Source organism: Macrobrachium rosenbergii, chromosome 44, assembly GCF_040412425.1.
Source record: "Macrobrachium rosenbergii isolate ZJJX-2024 chromosome 44, ASM4041242v1, whole genome shotgun sequence".
Taxonomy (NCBI): domain Eukaryota; kingdom Metazoa; phylum Arthropoda; class Malacostraca; order Decapoda; family Palaemonidae; genus Macrobrachium; species Macrobrachium rosenbergii.
Window position 1 is genome coordinate 30,409,195 of NC_089784.1, and position 20,915 is coordinate 30,430,109.

Genomic DNA, 20,915 nt, shown 5'->3' on the forward strand with positions numbered 1-20,915 from the left:
AATCCTCCGGGCCAGCCCTAGTAGAGCTGTTAATCAGCTCAGTGGTCTGGTTAAACTAAGATATACTTAACTCTCTCTCACCTTTCAAATTAAGAAAATTAAGAAAAAACGAAGAAATACGATTCAGTCCTTCTCACTCTTGAAATTAACACCAAATACTTCGAAGAGCAGTTTCAAATGCCTTTTAGATTCTCATCCTGGTAAAATCCACGAGTCTCTCTCTCTCTCTCTCTCTCTCTCTCTCTCTCTCTCTCTCTCTCTCTCTCTCTCTCTCAAGGAAACGTGAGGAGACACACCAGGACTAGAAAACATGACATCGACTCTCCTCTATTTCATACAATCCGGTCTCTTCAAATCTACCCCGATCGAATTTCAAGTTGTGTAGATAAGAAAAAACTGAGCTACGAAAAAATATCATTAAAAAAACTACGAGGGGGAAGAATCTGGCACAACTTGAGGAGCGGGTTAATCCTGTAACGACGTTTGGAGCGGGGAAAAAAAAAAATCTGGCATTTGGTGAAGACGATGATGACTGAATATGGGCACAGAGATAAAGATAAAGATAACAAGGGGGCCGAGGGATAAAAGAAGATTGGCAAAAGAAATCTGTTATGAAAAGTTAATTTATAAATCAAGGAACAGAATTAACGGTAATCTGAAATTAAAATAAAGGGAAAATTAGAACTGCATATAATCATGAGTATGCATCGAAAGATTGTTATACATTTTATCTAAAATAAGAGAGGTTGAATATAAAATCAGTCACGAGCTAGAGCAATATCTAGTCATCCGTGAACAATGTAAATTTTTATACATTTTTATTATATAAATCCACGAATTCCTTGTCATTATGGTTAAAAATAATTTATACATATATACACATATTTGTGCGTATATACTGTACATGTCTAGATATATATATATATATATATATATATATATATATATATATATATATATATATATATATATATATATATATATATATATATATATATATATATATATATATATATATATATATATATATATATACAGTATAGACACACACACACATACACACACACACACACACACACACACACACACACACACACATATATATATATATATATATATATATATATATATATATATATATATATATATATATATATATATATATATATATATATATATATATAAATATACAGTATAGACACACACACATAGATATATGTATATATATTATATATATTTATAAATACATGTTTATAAAGACTCATCCATTCTTGGAATGTCAAGAGACGCACCCACGAGGGAAACTGTAGCAATTACCTCACTTATTACAGTTTTAAATAGCGACTTAAAATACACAAACAACGGACAGAGCACTCTTTAACAAAGGAAGTTATGTGACGTCACAAACTAAACTTAGAAGCCTAAGCAGCATTCGTTGTTAGTCATAGCTGACATGAGGTTTAGGAAACATGTATGTAATAAGAAAGTTCTATTATAACTTCAAAACTAATATGGATGCCAAGACTTGAATTTTTGTTGAATGAATCCGACTTATCTTAAAAAATATATTAAGAGAGGCGGTTACGTTGACGGACACACCAAATATACGTGAAAACTAAGAACACTTCACAATATAAACAAGTATAAAATGCGCCGAAGTTTCTTCGGCGCAATCGAGTTTTCTGTACATCGTATAACCAAGGCCACCGAAAATAGATCTATCTTTCGGTGGTCTCGATATAATGATGTACGAGCCACTGCCCGTGAAACTTTAACCACGGCCCGGTGGTGGCCTATCTTGTATCGTTGCCAGAAGCACAATTATGGCTAAATTTAACCTTAAATAAAATCAAAACTATCGAGGCTAGAGGGCTGCAATTTGGTATGCTTGATAATTGGAGGGTGGACGATCAGCATACCAATTTGCAGCCCTCCAGCCTTAGTAGTTATTAAGTTCTGAGGGCGACAGAAAAAGTGCGGACAATAAAGTGCGAACGGACAGACAAAGCCGGCACAATAGTTTTCTTTTACAGAAAACTAAAATGTTTCAAGGACAATGGTGTAATCAAAATAAAGATGAGAAGGAATAAAAATGAATGACTCTTACTGAAGAATTCCTGAACAAGGAATAGCTTTTAATCAACATCCACTCATCATAAGAAGACGATGAACAACCTCTTTCATATAGATATCAACCAGTTTATTCAGTCTCTTCACTCTTAAACCACCCATTAGTCTTATAAAATGTAAATTATTCCCTGCCTTTACCTGAAACAATTAGTTTTATAAAATATATATTATTCTCTGCCTATTCTTTAACCTATAACAATCCACCCATCAGTCTTATAAAATGTATATTATTCCCTGCCTATTCTCTAACCTATATCAAAACAACCAATTAATCTTATAAAATGTATATTATTCCCTGCCTATTCTTTAAACTATAACAAACCACCCATTAGTCTTATAAAATATATATTATTCCCTGTCAATTCTTGAAATTATACAAACCACCCACTAGTCGTATAAAATATATATTACTCCCTGTCTATTCTTTAACCTACAACAATCACCCTAATGCAAATAAAACACTAAGAGAAACAAACAAGAAACAAACAGAACAGTCAGAATGATAAGTGAGGAGAAATCAACTAAAGCATCCGTCCAAGGTATTTCGTTCACCTAATTGACCTTCTCCTTCGAAGTCCCTCTCGTGAATCGAGTCATTCAGTGGGCAAGACCTTGCCCAAAAGGCGCCTCCCTGCTTCGCCAAGGGGCGCCAGGAAATCTGTTGGAGGGGGAGGGAGCACCCCGCTCTCTCCTACATCACCCTAGCTGGCTAGGGATTGCAGGATCTCGTGAAGTATAAGGGATATCGGTGAAATGGGAGACTGCGCAATCTCTTACTTGATTTTCTCATACTGTGTACACACTTGAGGTGATATTCTAATCTATTAGTCATAAAACACAACTCGGACCAGTAGTGCAATGAATATATATATATATATATATATATATATATATATATATATATATATATATATATATATGTCATATATATATATACAGTATATATATATATATATACTGTAAATTGTACATGGAAATAATCATATGGCAAACACGACAGTTTTGAGCTAAGTCTGTCATCAGTTTTCTATGAGAGAGAGAGAGAGAGAGAGAGAGAGAGAGAGAGAGAGAGAGAGAGAGAGAGAGAGAGAGAGAGAGAGAGAGAGAGAGCTCTGAGTGGCACCAACTCTGTTATCTGTATCAACTGTTCAGCATATACACGCACGACCGGATATCACGTGTTCAAAGGCAAATGGAGTAAGATACTCGATGCAAACTTTAAGGCCAAATCTAACATATCTGAAAGCTCTTGGAAGTACTAAATGAATTTTCATTGATATCATTTTCGGGAAATGATAAGCTTCGGGGCTAGCAACCTCATTTCTAAAGACTTGCCCAGAACCGGAAGACTGATTCTGACGTCAGCTACCACCCCCTTCCCGTCCCCCCAAAATGGACGAAAATGGTGTAATTACACATACACATACTATATATATATATATATATATATATATATATATATATATATATATATATATATATATATATATATTGTACATATATATATATATATATATATATTTATATATATATATGTTGTACATATACATATATATAGATTTATATATATATATATATATATATATATATATATATATATATATATATATATATATATATATTATCACATCACCATTGGTGAAAAAATAAGACTGAACGGTTTCGATTTCATTTCCAAGCATTTAAAGAAGGACTGATACATAGTGGTAGAAATCACAATGTATACGCTAGAGAACAATACGGACAAACACAAAAGCAGTTTTGTTTATATATACATATATATATATATATATATATATATATATATATATATATATATATATATATACATACATAAAGGAGAACCCCCAATGGAAAACAAGATAATAATCCATAAAATTTACACAGCAAATTTTTTTAAAATTAAACCTACAGACAAAAAAAAAAGTTAGAAACATGTCCGTTACGCATGTATGCCTTCAATCTTCTTAATCTATCACATATAATAAACTTCTTGTAAATAAATTTCAGACACCTACATTAGAAAGCTAAAGTAAGTGCCATTCGAACGAGAATAGTCCATTCAGAGTTTTAGAAGAGGAGTCTCAGACGCCCTTCACATCAAACCTCACAAGACAGCAGCAGGTCAACCCACATTTTACTATCGCCATGCTAAATTAAGACTGATCGTAGCTCCATCAAAATCAATGCGCCAAGACGTCTGGCAGACTTGGGTGCTTCAAAGGAGAGAGGGTGGAACCTGACTGAATCGTGTCGTTGTCACACGAGCAGTTTTCCTGGCGAACTTTGAGCCAAGTGGTTAATATTTTCCTCTATCTTCGTGCAAAACTGAAGCTTGTTTGTCCATGAAGATGGCGCCATACAAACAAAGATATATATCACACCAATATGACACCAAATATACGATATATGACTCAGGGTTTTTCGGCAAGATGCTGAAAGACACCGGGAAACGTGCCCGTGTGATGGAGCCAAGAATAGCCTCGCAATTTATGCACTGTTAAAAATATCGTAATAACCAGGAACTAATTACTGTAGTTGCCAAGCAGAAACGTCCCACTCACGATCATTCATACACCAACATCCGAACACACACACGCCTCGTCCCTATGCCATAATTTTACATCGTCGCCAGCAACTCCCCACCCACCTAATCAACTATCTCCTCCTCCTCCTCCACCCACCCCCACCCACACCAGCCAGGAGTGAAGCTTTATACAAAGTAACCGCACTGGCTAACCTGAAAACGCCTACCCCAATCGCAATGCATTACAATTACCAGATAATGACCACACGCAATAAGGAGAATCAGAGCAGAAAGAAAACTCACGGTCACCTAAATCAGTTGTCAAGCCTTTAATTTCAATAAACACGGAGTAAAAAAAGATTTTGTCATTCTCAGAGTACATTCTTAATAGAAGCTTATTAATTATAACCGCATAAAAATCGTAATGAAAGAGCATTTCGTGTGTGTGTGCTTAACTTTTCCACATCTTCCATTAGGTTTTCTCGATTTACAAGTTATATGTAATTCCTCGATATTAACAGATAGGCCTAGTTGTTTTACAAAATATCCCCATCCCTAAACACTACGAAATGTTGTCAGCGAGAGATGTGAGCAGACTGGTTGAGGTGTTACACACACAAAAAGTTTACATACACCATCTTACATACAACAGAATAATAAAAGTAATTAGGGTACTTGACAGATGAAAACACCGTAACTAGGCTATACTAGAACTCAACACGAGGATAGGCCTACTGACAAGATATTTTAAGTAATCCCCTAGTAGCCTTTGCTGTGACAGTGCGCAAAACTTCGTTTTGGTTTTTTGTTGTTTTGCTACAGGAGCAGTTGTGATATGAGTGCCACGTTGATACTTCTGTTAATCCATTATTAGTTTATCAATAATCAATTAAATAGGTAATGCATACATACAACCAGATTAATTTTAGTTTAAAAATCTACTCTTTAAATTTGCTTATCTCGGGGAAAATAACTAAATCAACAAAGACAATGGAGAGAAAAAACTGACAAAAGCTGGAAACGGCAGCAGTGATGACCATACGGTCACGGTCTACACAGAAAAAAATTAATTAACCGGACATTACAGGGTTTGCCCCCAGAGCTTCCTATTAGATATACCATAACAAGCATGGAGGCGATCATGAGTCTGAAACCCAACACTACTCCACTAGTATTTCTCTTCATTTACGTTATTTAGGCACTCGATTACATAATCAAATAATAATGTTATAATATTAGGACAGAAGAAAAAGTGCGTGTTTACCAGTCACCTGAATATCATGTAAGCGTTATTAACTGGGAGATGTTTTCCCTGTAATATTGGAACATGCTAAAGCAAGTACGGGGTGCGCGCTCAGTCTTTTATTGTTTTTACGGTAATCCCCAACGGGCTTGTACTAAATATGCCTCATGGATGGAGCACTGGTGTATTTTGGGCGTGGTAAACATATTGAGATTATTTTCAAGAAGATTCTATGATTAGTTTGTAAGACATGGCGTCCCGCTTTTTTCAGGGAAGGTCCCGAACCATAACACGGTGAATATGCGTAAGGGGTTACGGGACTGAGTTTTTTTTTTTTTTTTTTTTTTTTTAATATCAGAGGTATTTTTTCCCCTCAACTCTTTCGTTGACATCTCTCTAATTTCACCCTGGATTAATGAATGCCTACACTGTATCATGGAAGTAGGATAATTTTAGAATTAAAATATGATTCCTCATAGGCCTAATCAAATTTTATTAGGCTCTTCAATCAAAGACTTCTTGAGCTATATGGAAATATGAGGTGAACCTCAATTTCTTTTTCCTCTAAAAAAATTTTTTTTTCAATTTCAGACAGAAATCTCGAGTTGATTTAATTTATTTAATCCTCAAATGTTGGACAAAATCACGGATGTTGTTGAAGCGCATGCGCGGTAGTGTGCTTGCGCCGACTGCTTTCCAAAGAATCCCGTTGAAAGAGGGAGATGAAAAACGAAACTCGAGCACGGCAAAAATGAATGCGGCTCTTATAAGTGAACAAGACGAACGGTCATCATGCTACACAACAACGACGTTCACCACCCAGAAAGTTGGCAAAACGGAAGTTAATAACAGTTTAATAATTAACATGAAAACGCAATTACGGGCTAAAATAATCTCATAAACATGCAAATAACACAAAGGAAGATACTAAGACTCCATCCTGTCACAGCACATAGTTTTCGCAGAAAAAATATAAGGTTCAGCAATCAACTTTTGCTTGATTTTACGTTACGACTCGTCAATGGCCTTGGCCGGTAACGACTGTACACACGATATAGAGTTACATAACTAGTTTTATCCGATAAAAACTTTACAGTGAACTGGAATTAAGACTTATTTGGACCTGAAAACAAGAACGTTGATTCAGATAATTAATTCATGATGAAGTTATCTGCTATTTTATTAGGAAATGGCTGCTATTGCCAGCTGTGATCCAGCTCCCATTCTAATTGGCACTGGCCTATAGTCAAAGGCCTATAGTAGACGTTAAATTCTTGTTAATCCAAGACTTCATTCAGTGATGGCTTTCATCTCAAAGTTCACTATACCTTCGTAAAATTGCACTTACTGATTCTCAGTACTTCACAACACTACTCTTTCAATCGAGTTTTCTGTCTCGTAGCACTTGAAATATGTGTCATCTAGGCCTAATACCACCAGAAAGATGAACAGTATTGGAAATGACCCCCTCCCCCACCTTATAATAATACTGGTGCTGCAAGTTCGAAATCATTTACTTAACTATTTCTGTTAAATGGTTCTCCTATTTGGATACGATAAGCATTCCATGGAGTAAGTTATCCTACTTTTTTATTTAACACCGTGTCGGCTTTTCTTGTACTTCTGATGCACCGCGATATCGGTGTTCATTATCAGCAGTTTCGTTGCCTTTGATGTAAAGCTGTTTTGAATTTAAAAAGCATGTTGCTGTTGTTGTTGGTTGAAGGGGCTGCTCCGAGAGCAAGGAACTGCGCTGGCATAAGGCGTGTTTAATCTAAACCAACAACTTGCTTTATATCAGAACTCAGAGCAGGCAAATCTCACAAACACTACACTCCACAGTGTGACGAAATTGGCTTGGCAAATTACGTCAAATAGAGCACTCCTTGTGCATTCAAGCACAACGATGCTGTTCATGCAACGGATGTGGAGGAAGAGACGAGCTCTCTACTCTAACGGATGCTTCTGAAGTGCAAGTAATAGGATATCAGACTTACTTTAGTTCTCTTAAAAATGGATTATTATTATTATTATTATTATTATTATTATTATTATTATTATTATTATTATTATTATTATTCAGTGTAAACTATCCGCAGATAAGTAGGCCTATCCCCTCGTGAAAAAGAGCAAAACAATTACTTAACAATTAAATATGGTATAGGCATATCTGAAAACGATGCATATACATACATAAACAGCAATTTACCACTGAAACAAAAGCAACTGTGCTTTAAAAATCTTATAATCTTCGCTATTTCTCTTTTATAGTTTATTCTTTAATCCGTTTTTCTGTACCGGAATGGTTTTCCCTATGACTAGGCCTATATGAATTCTTTTTAACTTTCAAACTATATCTTCTAAAAGTTGTGACAAAAAATCAAAATAATTATTAATGTAAGTATCTTCGCCTTCAACGACATACGACACAAGGGGCCTCTGGAAATTACAAATACCTGGGACCTCCCAAAAGGACCAAATGAGACAGCCGGTAGTAGACCTTCGAAAACAAACTCAGATGACATCATAAATAGGCCTACAGCAATTACCGTCACAGTATAATGATTATGTTACAAAGATTATCTACACTAAATCATAATGAGCAATAAGCAAAAATAATAATAATAAATATATAAATAAATCAACAAACACATATGAAAGGTATGGTAATTTAAAGAAAAAGTTCAAGTTTCTCAAAGATAGGCCTATTGCTTCGCTAGTTGCCGGAGCACGTTAGTTAGGCCAAGTATACAGCATGCAAAAGAAAAGATATATGAATCAAACTTACCTTTTTTGTGTTTTAAGCTACAATTTCGTTGTTTAGACGTCCGGTTTAGTAGTGAAACGAAAATCTCCCCAAGATTATAACAGACACCTAAAGTTCGTATCAAATCAACAAGTTTCCCCTCGGTCTACATAAACCGGTATAGGCGCTGGAAAAAAAATTCGTGTTATCACTTCACGTCAAAAGTCGTAATTATTCCCCGTGCACAATCACAGTTCCGGAGAGGTCAGGATGTACGTGTTACGTCCATTTGTCTAAAAAGGTCGCGACTCGTAACGGTTTCGCTGTGAGCGCCTATGGATGGACCTCCTCGGCCGACAGCCCAGCTCAAACTAAACATCAGGAGGACTGGAGAGGAGTCAACGTCTCAACGCCGGGAGTTTGAACTACGGCCACACCCCCATACGAAACCGCTCGCCGTCACTTAAAAATTCTTATTAATTTTGGGTTAATATGCGTTCCCAGTGTCTCTGCTTTAAACACATTTGATAATGTCATCATCATCATTTTATTTATTCCATCTATCAGACCTTCTGTCCTTATGACTTAGGCCTATCAAACGAGAAACTTGTCTACAAATCTCAATGGAGCTCTGACATACAAAACCATTCGCTATTAATCAAAACTTTGATTAATTTTAGGGTGATATACATTCGCAATATGTATTTTACACCCAGTTTATAATGCCGTTAGTGCAAATATACTTATTCCGTGTATTAGGCTATTTTTCAGTACACTTTAGGCCTATCAAACTAGAAACATATCTATGAATCGTCACGGTGCTTTGACCTCCTTTAGGTATTCAGTACTTGTTTAGCTTTTTTTAATAAAAACTTCTAAGCAAATTCAGTTACCGTGGCAGCAATGATTAGTACAGACATTTATTCTAAAAGACACACTTATACACACTCATCCACTTAAGATGTACACTCACATGTGCCAAGTACTCTCATCTGTTACTAGAATCAATCATATTTGGTGAAGACATTTTTTCTCCAAATGAGCCAGCCATAGCATATCTTGAGGACAAGTACATATTATTATTATTATTATTATTATTATTATTATTATTATTATTATTATTATTATTATTATTATTATTAACGGGTCAAACTTTGGAAAGATAATATAAAAATTTGCCATTGGTGTTACTAAACCCACATGTGAGGAAAAACAAAGTGAAGAAACGGTAAAGGTGAGAACAGATAAAACCAAAAATGAACACGTGCTTAGAATGAATACTCACATGAAAAGAAATTTCATCTGAAGACACCTTGGAGACACCATGGCACAGCCAAAGGTCTGAAAACTTAGGTTTCTTGGACATTTTCCTCGTAGGTCTATTGAATGAGCACCTGAGACGATCCAAGTTCTACCTAATAATGTCACAGACGCAGCAATTATGCTAAACGAGAAGGATGAGTGACCTCCATTTTTATTTATAGATGCTCCATTAAGTTTTAGAAGCTCTTGGATTCAAAATGACTACTTAAATGATTAGGATGTATGTTAGCGTATACTTTTAACTCCATCTTTATCTTACTTTCTCTGATACTTTTCATTTTTCTTATAAAAGACTGGCAAAATGTTGGTCACTGATCTTAGTGCTTCAGTAAAAGAAAGTGCACTGTAATGAATATTATGAGCCAAATGTGTTATGTTCTGCTACATATCTTTTTATTTATTTATTTTTTGCATGTTTTCGGAAGCTGCTTTCAATAAGTCCATGTTCTACCTGTTCACGACAGCACCGCTGAAATACGATGACTCTTCTACCGGAACAGTGATGAGAATGATAGTACGAGCATGACGAGAAACATTTAAATAATTGACGTCATCCATATTTTTATCGTCAATATTACCACCATCATTAGCAGTAGTACTACAAGATATCCTGCCTAAGATCTACGTGAATCCTGGTTCACCGAACACTTACAGCCTAACACTTTAAAACGAAATATATTTACTTGAGCAGCCATCTTAGAACTGACGTCAGAGGTAGGCTTATACTTGATTTATGTGGCATTGCGTATTTATGAAGACTGTGCAACATAATGTAACAATAGATCTGAATGATACTGGATACCATTTTGACAGAATGGGATTTGTAACAATGTAAATGGTACGGCAGGTTTATGAACTGAGCTCTTCCATAATCCAAATAAATTTTTTTCTCACTAAATTTTTCTGTATATTAAGTGATAGTACCCCTATGTAAGTTATGTTGGCTCTTGAAAGAAAAATCATTTTATGGTGAAAGACGGAGACAGATATAATTACCCTAGAGTTTACACATAAATGATTGTCTATATCGACTTCGGCTGCTTCAAGAGAGAAGAAAAAAAAAATTAAATGATTTCCAGATATGAAAACAAAACCCACCAAAGCGGTAGCTTCCCGAGTTCACGTCTTTAACTCACAATGTCTCTGTAAATACCGTCATTTCCAACGCCCCTGAGAAAGTGGTATGCTCTAACGAACTTACCAAGGACAGTACCAAAAGTAAAATTTGTAAAATAAAGAACCTCGGCCTATGGCAGAATAGAAGTAAATATAAGTCAGAAGGAAGAGCTAGGTCGGTGATGCGGTGAAAAACCCATGAACAACTCTCTCAAGAAAGCCCCTTTGGTTGAGAACTTTCTATTATGAGAGAAGACTCCATACAAAAACGGACAAGTCCCACATAAATCTAAAGCAAGATCTCCAAGAAGAAGAATGCCAGGCATTTCCCGCGCGCGCCTTTCTCCACAGAGCCAGAATTAGCTAGGCCCATAAATCATCCTTCCAGTGCAAGCTCCTTTTTTTAGAACCAGAATGCTGATTAATGTGAGGGTTTTAATGTAAATTTTTTTTTCAAACTTTATTGCTGAGTAACATTTTTATAGACAGGAAAGAAATGAAATTTAAAAGGCTTGATATCACTGAAATAAGAAAGATATATATTGTATTCCTGGAGCTGTATAAATTAAGAAAGATTTTAGACAAATAAAGCTAGCAACTGTGAGTATATTGACCCCTTTCACCAGCGCAGCGTAGCGGAAGGCGTTTCCGTTAATTATTTCCTATTAACACTACTGAAAACAAAGTCACTAAGGTCTCGCACCAGCTGAGAAATGATAAAATGTGATTTTATACCTCTGTAACGTCTGATATTTAATGCAAGCTTCATCTTACGAAGAAACTGAGACTGACATAGACCGTCAAGAAAAAACACCAAAATTCTGTCAAATGATTAATCTTGGTTTGATTATTCATATATTTGATATAAAAACCAAATTCAAACACTGAGACAAAAATCACAGGAAGAACTCGGCCTAATCTCTGGCTGACCAGACGAGTCCCTCGCCTTTCGTTACTAATGCATTTACTATACCTTCTCCAGCCAGCTAACAATGGAAAGCGTTAACACACTTCATGAACAAAGCGTAGCTACTTTATACTGCGCTTTACTCGCTTTGCAGAGCTCATAAGCATCCACAATGTCGAGATTTCATGTTATCACACTGATATGTGAAAGTGCTGTCGACGCCATTGTTCGTAAAGAGAGGCTGCAATGCACCATTGCCTCAGATTACTTAATAAGTAACTCAATGATTTGTTTTGATATACTCTCTTTACGTGTATGTTGATTATTATTATTATTATTATTATTATTATTATTATTATTATTATTATTATTATTATTATTATGTGAGTAACAAAGAATGACAGGAAGAGTATCACCCTCAAAAATGGGCTTAGAAAGGTCACTTAAGAATTGTAGGCTACAACAAAGTCTTAAAACAATAAAATAATCTTGCAGTCAGAGAAAATTGCCTTAGAGTGCTGCCAGAAGTACGATTATGGCTAACTTTAACCTTAAATAAAAATAAAAACTACTGAGGCAGAGGGCTGCAATTTGGTAAGTTTGATGATTGGAGGGTGGATGCTCAACATAGCAATTTGCAGCCCTCTAGCCTCAGTAGTTTTTAACATCTGAGGGAGGACGGACAGACAGACCCGGTACAATAGTTTTCTTTTACAGAATAAGTACAATCGTGTTTTATCATTAGGAATTTAGAAACACAAGGTCAGCTGAATCTGTAATACCATAAAACAATAACGACAACCATGGGGTGTGTGTGTGTGTGTGTGTGTGTGTGTGTGTGTGTGTGCTCGCGCTCGCGCGTATTCTCATTATGAATTTCAGCACGATTTCGAATTCGAAACTTTTCTCATTTCCAAAAAGAAGAACCTTCACAAATTTCCCCGATCTTTTGGTTGCCCTCAATTTCCGCCTTAAAGCTGCGTAAGCCTTCGGGGGACAATGCAGCATCAGTAATGGCAGGCCTTGAACGTGATCTTGTACCTTGAAGCAAGCAAAGAATACTTGATACCATCCCTTTCCTTCCGCGGGAGCTGGGACTAGACTCATATAATTTAACATCTCTGTATTTTAGTGATTTTCTCCTTGGCTGAGGCTCGTGGTCCATTCATTTTGTTTCCCCCGTCTTATTAGAGTCTTGATATTCCTAATTAATGTCTGTGAACGCTTATACTTGCTGTATACGCCTTCATTTTGAGCTCCATTTAAACATTTCCGCACGAGATACGAGGTATTAACTCCCGCTTCCGTCCCCTGACGGCGTCTCACATTATCTGCGAGCTTATCTCTTATTCTTTCTCTTTTTTTATCTTTACGTTCCCCAGTACCAATTACAGCTTAAAAATAGGCGGGCTCCCATGTTCCGAGTGTGTGTGTTTGTGCGCGCTGTCGCTCTCACGCATGTGTAATTTCCCTTTGAAGTTCAGGTCATATCACTTATCACTCCATATCACTTATGCGAGTGATATGTTTTAATTGGGGACGGTCGGTGCCAGGCATTTATAGTTGCAATTTTCGATGTCATGGAGACGCGGTAGTACCAGGGGATACTTACCTAAGTTCTTTGCTCTATAGGTAGTTTATTCAATAGCGAGTCACGTTGTTGCCAAGCGGTAATACTTTTTGTATTCTGTGATGAATCCTTAAAATCTATGATGAAGAAAAGCTTTCCTTCTCTTGTTTAATTCAGTCGGACTTTGCGCGCCAAATGGCTCTTCTTCTTCTTCTTCTTCTTCTTCTTCTTCTTCTTCTCGATTTATGTTGGCATGGACCTCGAAATCCACGTAAAAGAAAGAAATATGGAATGTTCTAAGAAGTCTTAGGCCAAATCGAACAAGCAACAGTCTTCTTGAAATAAAAGTAAGGAATTGATGGCGCATTAATTCCCATTAATTGCTAGTCAAGGAATAATCCTATTCCTGTTATCCGTGAGGGAATCTGCCCTCATGAAAGATCAGGAGGAGTTAGGTCATTCAAGTCATTCAGACGCTGCAGGAATCCTGTTAATGAGCAGCAAGGAAGCAGGTACAGAATAGGCGTCTGTTCGTGAATGAAGACAATTTGTTGTTATTTTTAAAAGCAATTTCTCTCTCTCTCTCTCTCTCTCTCTCTCTCTCTCTCTCTCTCTCTCTCTCTCTCTCTCTGATGCGCTATGGGCAACTGAATCGTTGATCTGGGTGAAATAAGAAAATGATTTGAGTAAAAAGAGGAAGTGAGTAGACCGTTGGGCCTAGACGAGGTAACCCTTTCCTCTTTGGGGTGAAATCATTCATCTGTTATTCATCAATCAGACATTCTCTCACTCACTCTTTTCCTCAAATTTGCAACATTTCGATGTACATAATTATACAGTCTCTGTCTTCACGAATTTTAACTATGACGTTGCAACACTTTCAGTTTATTCCATATTCTGGATGAATGTTTTCTAATTTTATCTTTCTCCAGTCATTTCTTCTGTCCTTATAAAGACGCCGAACAAATGTCTGTTGTCCATAAGAAATGACAAATCAGGTGTAATTCATTTTACACTGAAGTACGGCGGACATCCCCTACCGAGTGGCAGTTTCTTTGCTAATTCGCTTGCCGTACGATAGTTCCCCCAAAATACTTACTAAAATTTACTTTCTTTTAAATTTTGATTTTCCTGTCACATGTTGCAGCATCAACTTCCTCCTCGCAGTGGACCTACTTAAGGTTCTTTGCAGCGTGCCATCGGCCCCTAGCTGCAACGCCTTTCGTTCATTTTACTGTACCTCCTTTGATATTCTCTTTCTTCCATATTACTTTCCACCCTCTCCTGACAATTGATTCATAGTACAACTGTGAGTGTTCCTCCTGTTACACCTTTCAAACTTTTTCTGTCAGTTTCCGTTTCAACGCTGAATGACCTCATTGGTCCCAGTGCTTGGCTTTTGGCCTAAATTCTATATTCAATTCAAGTCTACGGTATATTCAGCATTAACTTTCATTTCGAATCAGCGTGGTACTAGAGGCGAAAGTCGTAAGTTTTATCGGCCATCTTAGGCCTTGTGACACGTAGTGGTGTGTTTAGTATTCAACCTGTTTTCGTTAATTATGCTAAATATAAAATTACGTTGCAAACTATGCAATTCTACAAGCTCCTTCTCCAAATTACATTTTTCTAGAAAGAGCACATTCTGGCAACGTATACAAATCAACGAGATGAAATAAATAAAATGACGCCCAAAAGACATTATGCTTGACTGTTATTAACTTAGCCATGGTGGACCAGGCTTCGTAAGCCGTAACCTCTGTTAATTGATTTATCGAGCCGGGGATTTGGTGGGCAGAGAGAGAGAGAGAGAGAGAGAGAGAGAGAGAGAGAGAGAGAGAGAGAGAGAGAGAGAGAGAGCTAGTCGCTCCGTATCTTTATGGACTAGAGATCAACGTAAAGCTAACACACCATTGAGAAATAGTCATTTTTTTGTACGTTGAAAGAGCTAAGAGCTGGGGTTCAGATATCGCTAGCGAAGAAGAAGACTCGAGATAAAATGAAAACCTATAGTAGGCTAACACCAGGCAACCTAGAGAATTCCAGGAAGGCGGTGAAAGATCGTCTTCTTATTTCTTCCTGTGTTCCTAGAAGCCTTTTATGAGCTAAGTACCAAGGATCTTTTCAAATCATGAAAATCAGCGACATCGGCTATGGTGGGGATACTAGACAGACATGCTTGCACTTGGAGTGTGACTGTCACATTCACACTTAAACTGCCTGGATCATTGATGAACCCCTTGTGCAGAAAACTACCCTAACGTTGGCTGCTTCATACACCTACACAGAATGATCATCAGAAATGTATTGCACCTCTTACACACAGTGCGTTATGAAAATCTGTATTGCATAAGCTTTCTCGTTCTCTTGATATTTAGGTCCTCTCTTCCAATGCCTAATTCAGTTGTTTTTCTATCTCTAACCGTAACTCACTCTCCGACAACTTTTATAAACAATAATTTATGTTTTATTATCTTTTCCCTCGAGTGCTGCTTTTTTTCGGGAATACCTTCTCTCACTAGGTATTCAGTCATTGGTGTACCCCAAATCCCATAAAAAACAGTTCAATAATATTATGTAAATCTCGAGCTCATTTTTTTATGCTTTTCATTTCCTTGACTAATCTTCTGAATCTCTCATGAGCTTGGTTTTTATTTCTCTCAGATACCAAAACGCCAATTTCCCATGGAACTCAAACACATGCATTTTCCAAATGTTCATATGTTCTCATGGCAAGATGGGAGAGGCTACATAGCATACTACCTCCTGTGACCTTGCCTACACTGTCGTTCGCACTTTTGCTCCTTACATTAAAGGAGTTTAGAGAGCTGATGTGAACCTTTGGCCTCTGCCTAATCGGTAGAGACATACAATGCAGGGCTCTGGGCCTAGTTCACTGTGGCAAATCCATTTAAGAAGTACTTCTGCTTGTGTAAATGTCAAAGGAAGCATATGTTTTGTGTATGTCTAACTCTAAATACGTCAAACATTCATCTGGTGTTCGAAGTATAGCACTTCCGTTCTACCAGATGTTACCGATCAAAGCCTTATTCACCTAAACGCCTACAGCGGAGGGGGAAATGAAAATCGAGAAAACGAGATTGTATTCAAAATAGGAAACTTGTCAAAATGAGAGAAAGCAAAAATCCACTGGAATGCGGATGCAAACAAAACACGGTTAATCGTAGAGTGTTGATGCATATAAGCGGATTCCAAAATATGGGGGCGCTCGTCACGTAAAATGTTGGTTGTTACATTGGTCTAAAGCTCAACTCTGCGGTGCATTCTTACAGTCACCTTTAAATTCTGCTCTTTTCTTCTTAGATGTTAATTGAGTGGAAAGTTTTCGTTAGATGAAAAAAGTGTGAGAAATTATTCTTTCAAAGTTTTCTTAATCCTGGTTCTACAGATGAATTTATGTCCTTTAATCACATAAAGTTAGCGACTCCTCTCTCTCTCTCTCTCTCTCTCTCTCTCTCTCTCTCTCTCTCTCTCTCATGAGCTTGAATAACAAAAAATATATATATATATATATATATATATATATATATATATATATATATATATATATATATATATGTGTGTGTGTGTGTATGTGTGTGTGTGTGTGTGTGTGTTGTGTGTGTGCGCTGTGTGTTTTACCAATTTTAGAGGCTTTTGATGCATATGAAATGTACATTTTAGGCATATCCAAGAACCAGTATTAAGTGCTTCGTCTGGTGGAATAATAATAATATAAATAATAATAATAATAATAATAATAATAATATTATTATTATTATTATTATTATTATTATTATTATTATTATTATTATTATTATTTTTTGCTATTTTCCTTTAAGATCAAAGATAATACGTATCTCATTACACATCACTTTCATATCTCAATATACAGGCACTCAATATCCACAAATTTTTTTGAGCAGAGCAAGGAATTAAACAAAAAACTTCTACAGTATTTTTTTTTCTTCTGTATTGTGCCCTCTTTCTCATCATGCAAATAATGCTGTATCTGATCACATCAGACAAAAGGAATATAAACAGTACCTGAACAATGGCAAATCTGGACTCTCAGTATGCAAAATACTGAAAATAAAACAATGAAGACCCATCACTTAAATCAGAAGAAGACGACGATTCTTATGGCTAGCAAAATCATCTATCACTTTGCCCACATCTATCGTAACATCATCATGAACCTCCATAAGTGCCAACCCCTCCAACCGCTCCTCGCTCGTTGTAGATCTTACGTCAGTTTTTATTCTCCTTGGTGCTGAAAATGAGCACTCCACACAACAGGTCGTTACAGCTATAGTTGCTAGCAACTGCAGAAGCTGCTTACCATTAGGCAGTTGTGTACATGTCTTAAAAGCAGCAATGGCAGTGGATGGTCTTTCATGGGCTAAACTGCTTTTCCACCTCGTTTCCCACATTATTAATTCACTGCTAAGGGACGTTGGGTTTGGATGATCTTGAGTATAAATGTTGGCTGAAGAAACAACAGATTCAGTATTTAGATTTTCGATCACAGTCTCACAGATGGTGTTAACTGATGAAGTTGGTGAACAGGATGATCCTTTGGAAACCTTGTTCTCATTTCTGATAGAACATAGTCAACGAAAGGATAAAAGACATTGGCTCTGTAGTGGTCATGTGGCAATGAAGTTTTGACATTCCCTCTATGTTGCTGCTATGTTGATATGCGTGGCACTTCCACCACAAGATCTAGAGTAGTAGCCATTTCCTCAGCAGACTTAAATACAGAACTGAAGTGATTGCCTCTGCAGGCAGTCAGTGACTGTGTGCATATACCTACCGACTTCCATGCTTTTGCAATGTCCATTGATGGACTCTGAAGCTGGAGAGAAAGTGGTCTTGTAATACCAAATACAGCCACACATGCAGATAGTGCAAAAACAAACTGAAAGTTGCATATTGCATTCAGGTAACAACCTGCAAGTGATGCTATCTTTACACCTGAAGCTGATTCTTGCACTCAGTTAAGAGCACCTACAATAGCTGGAAGCAGATCATAAAACACTATAAGAGAATCATGTCGTTCAACCCATCGAGTCTGACACAGTGGTTTCAACCTTTTCTTATTACTTTGTGTTCAGTTCTTCAACATGTTTCTCCACAAAAAGCACCCTGGCAGCAGAACGACTGAGAAAACAATTGATGTTTTCCTTTGTCCCCATGATATTTCTTATGCTCTGTATTGAACATGCCTTTTCAAGAGCAAGATTCAGCCTGTACTTGCACAGTGTGTGTACAGTGCTAGAGGTTGTTTGGCACAGATCTCTGCCTGTGCACCTCGATATGACCACTCATATTTGAACCCCCATCTTAACCTTGGCCTCTGAGGTCACTTATACATAACTGAAGACGTTCCATTTTTTTTCACAAGAGCTTCAGCTATTTCTTTGCCAGTTGCATTTTCGACAGTTATGAATCCAATACAGTCTTCTCGAACCTCGTCTTTGTTGACATCAACGTATCTTACACCCAAAGCAAGTTGTTCCTTTGTTGACACGTCAGCGGTTTCATCAGAAAGAAGAGAAAAAAATGCCAGCTTTACGGACAGCATCAGTAACAATAACTTTAATAACATTGTCACAACTATTGATCAACCCATTTTGAATGTGTGCACTCGTCATCAAGCAATTTGAAGGAGAATTTTCCATATATTCTTTAAGGTCATTATCACCAGCATCTGGTCTATATCGAAGCAGAGCGGAAATTTCCCTTTTCTCTGTTTGATTCTCCAATCTGGAGAATCAAACCTGTGACGACTTAACCTCACGCGTCACGAGACACGAACGAACTGCCGTTGAACTACCAATTTACCACAACATACATAGAGAGAGAGAGAGAGAGAGAGAGAGAGAGAGAGAGAGAGAGAGAATGGCTAAAAGCAACATCAAAGTTTGTTTTCTTGGCTAATGGATTACTGATACTAAGGTCAAGTGTCAGCAAGAGTATACGGACAAACACGTAATGAGATGATCTGGCGGTTTCACGATCATGGTATGCGACTCTCCATTTTTTATTTCGTAAGCCCAATCTGCATTAAGTATCTATTTTCCATTTTCCCCTAAGTGGGTTTGCCATCTCTCTCTCTCTCTCTCTCTCTCTCTCTCTCTCTCTCTCTCTCTCTCTCTCTCTCTCTCTCTCTCTAAGATTACTCTTTTGTGACTTGGATGGATTGTTATCTGTTTGGTTTATCCCGTTAATCTTTTGTCCTTTTTTCTATGATCTCTCTCTCTCTCTCTCTCTCTCTCTCTCTCTCTCTCTGATGTGACATTCTCTCGGTGAGACGTAATCATTCATGGTCTGGATAATCTACCCGATAATACGCGTCTTACATACAATTAGCGAATGAAATATAGCTAAAAGTGTTCGTGAACTATCGGTGATTAGCTTAATATCAGATTAGAGTGATAAACCGTCTAATAAGTTGTTTACGAGTGAATTAATAAATTCTGAAAATCATGGAGGAGTCAACCAATAGTGGCAAAAGGTGGAGAAATCTTGCATGCATAGGAGATATTCAATATGATGAATTGGCAGGAAGGGAACTTGGTTTGCTGATCGTGGAGATAAATTGCAACATCGACCAAAAAGATGTGAAATCATTCACAGACATATTGAAAGGATACGATCCTTCAAACTGGAGCAAATCTGTAGAAAATATAATGAAAATAATAGAAGGGATACCAATGAAAGTTCAAGTTATCAAAAGACTTATAAAGAAAATCTACAAAAATCAACACATTCCATCAAAGAAAATAAGTACGGTGGAATTAGTGAATATATTGATTGATGCAATAGGCAAACGGATGCCTAAAGCATGTAAACTATGTAGAGTGTGGTATAGCATTGTAAATCCACAAAACCTGATTAGGAAATGCTATGCTTGCCACGTACCAACACACCCTTCATGTGCTGAAGTTGAGCAAAATAGAAATAAGGACACAAAAATATTTTGCTCAACATGTCTAGTATGGATAGACAAGGTCATTAAATCAAGACTTAATGTACAGATTGTGGAGGATGAAGAAGATGAAGAGGATGAAGAAGAGGAAGAAGAGGAAAATAGAAAAGAAGAAAATAAGACTGAAGAGAGGGAAAAGATTAATGAAAACAAAGAACAGGATAATAGTATGGATGCAGAGAAACTCATAGATTCTACATATGAGGCAATACAGCAAAATACTTATGAAGAAATAAATTATGACATGATAAATCAAAATAAAATCCCAAAGAGGTTGTACCCGGATCTCCATACTGATGGGAAAGAACAAGAAAAAAAAAAAGAAAGACACAGTATGCACCCTTTTGAAAAGAGGGAAT

The 20,915-nt window shown here is 36.8% G+C and overlaps 1 protein-coding gene across 1 annotated transcript in view; it reads right to left on the reverse strand.

Annotated features, from left to right (window-relative positions):
- The window catches only part of Galphai (G protein alpha i subunit), a 120,918-nt gene extending 111,872 nt beyond the window's left edge, over nt 1-9,046 (reverse strand). The window contains exon 1 of the mRNA XM_067088232.1: nt 8,689-9,046. The gene's annotated coding sequence lies outside the window, so the exon portion shown is untranslated. The remainder of the gene's footprint in view (nt 1-8,688) is intronic.
- Nucleotides 9,047-20,915: the final 11,869 nt, after the last annotated feature.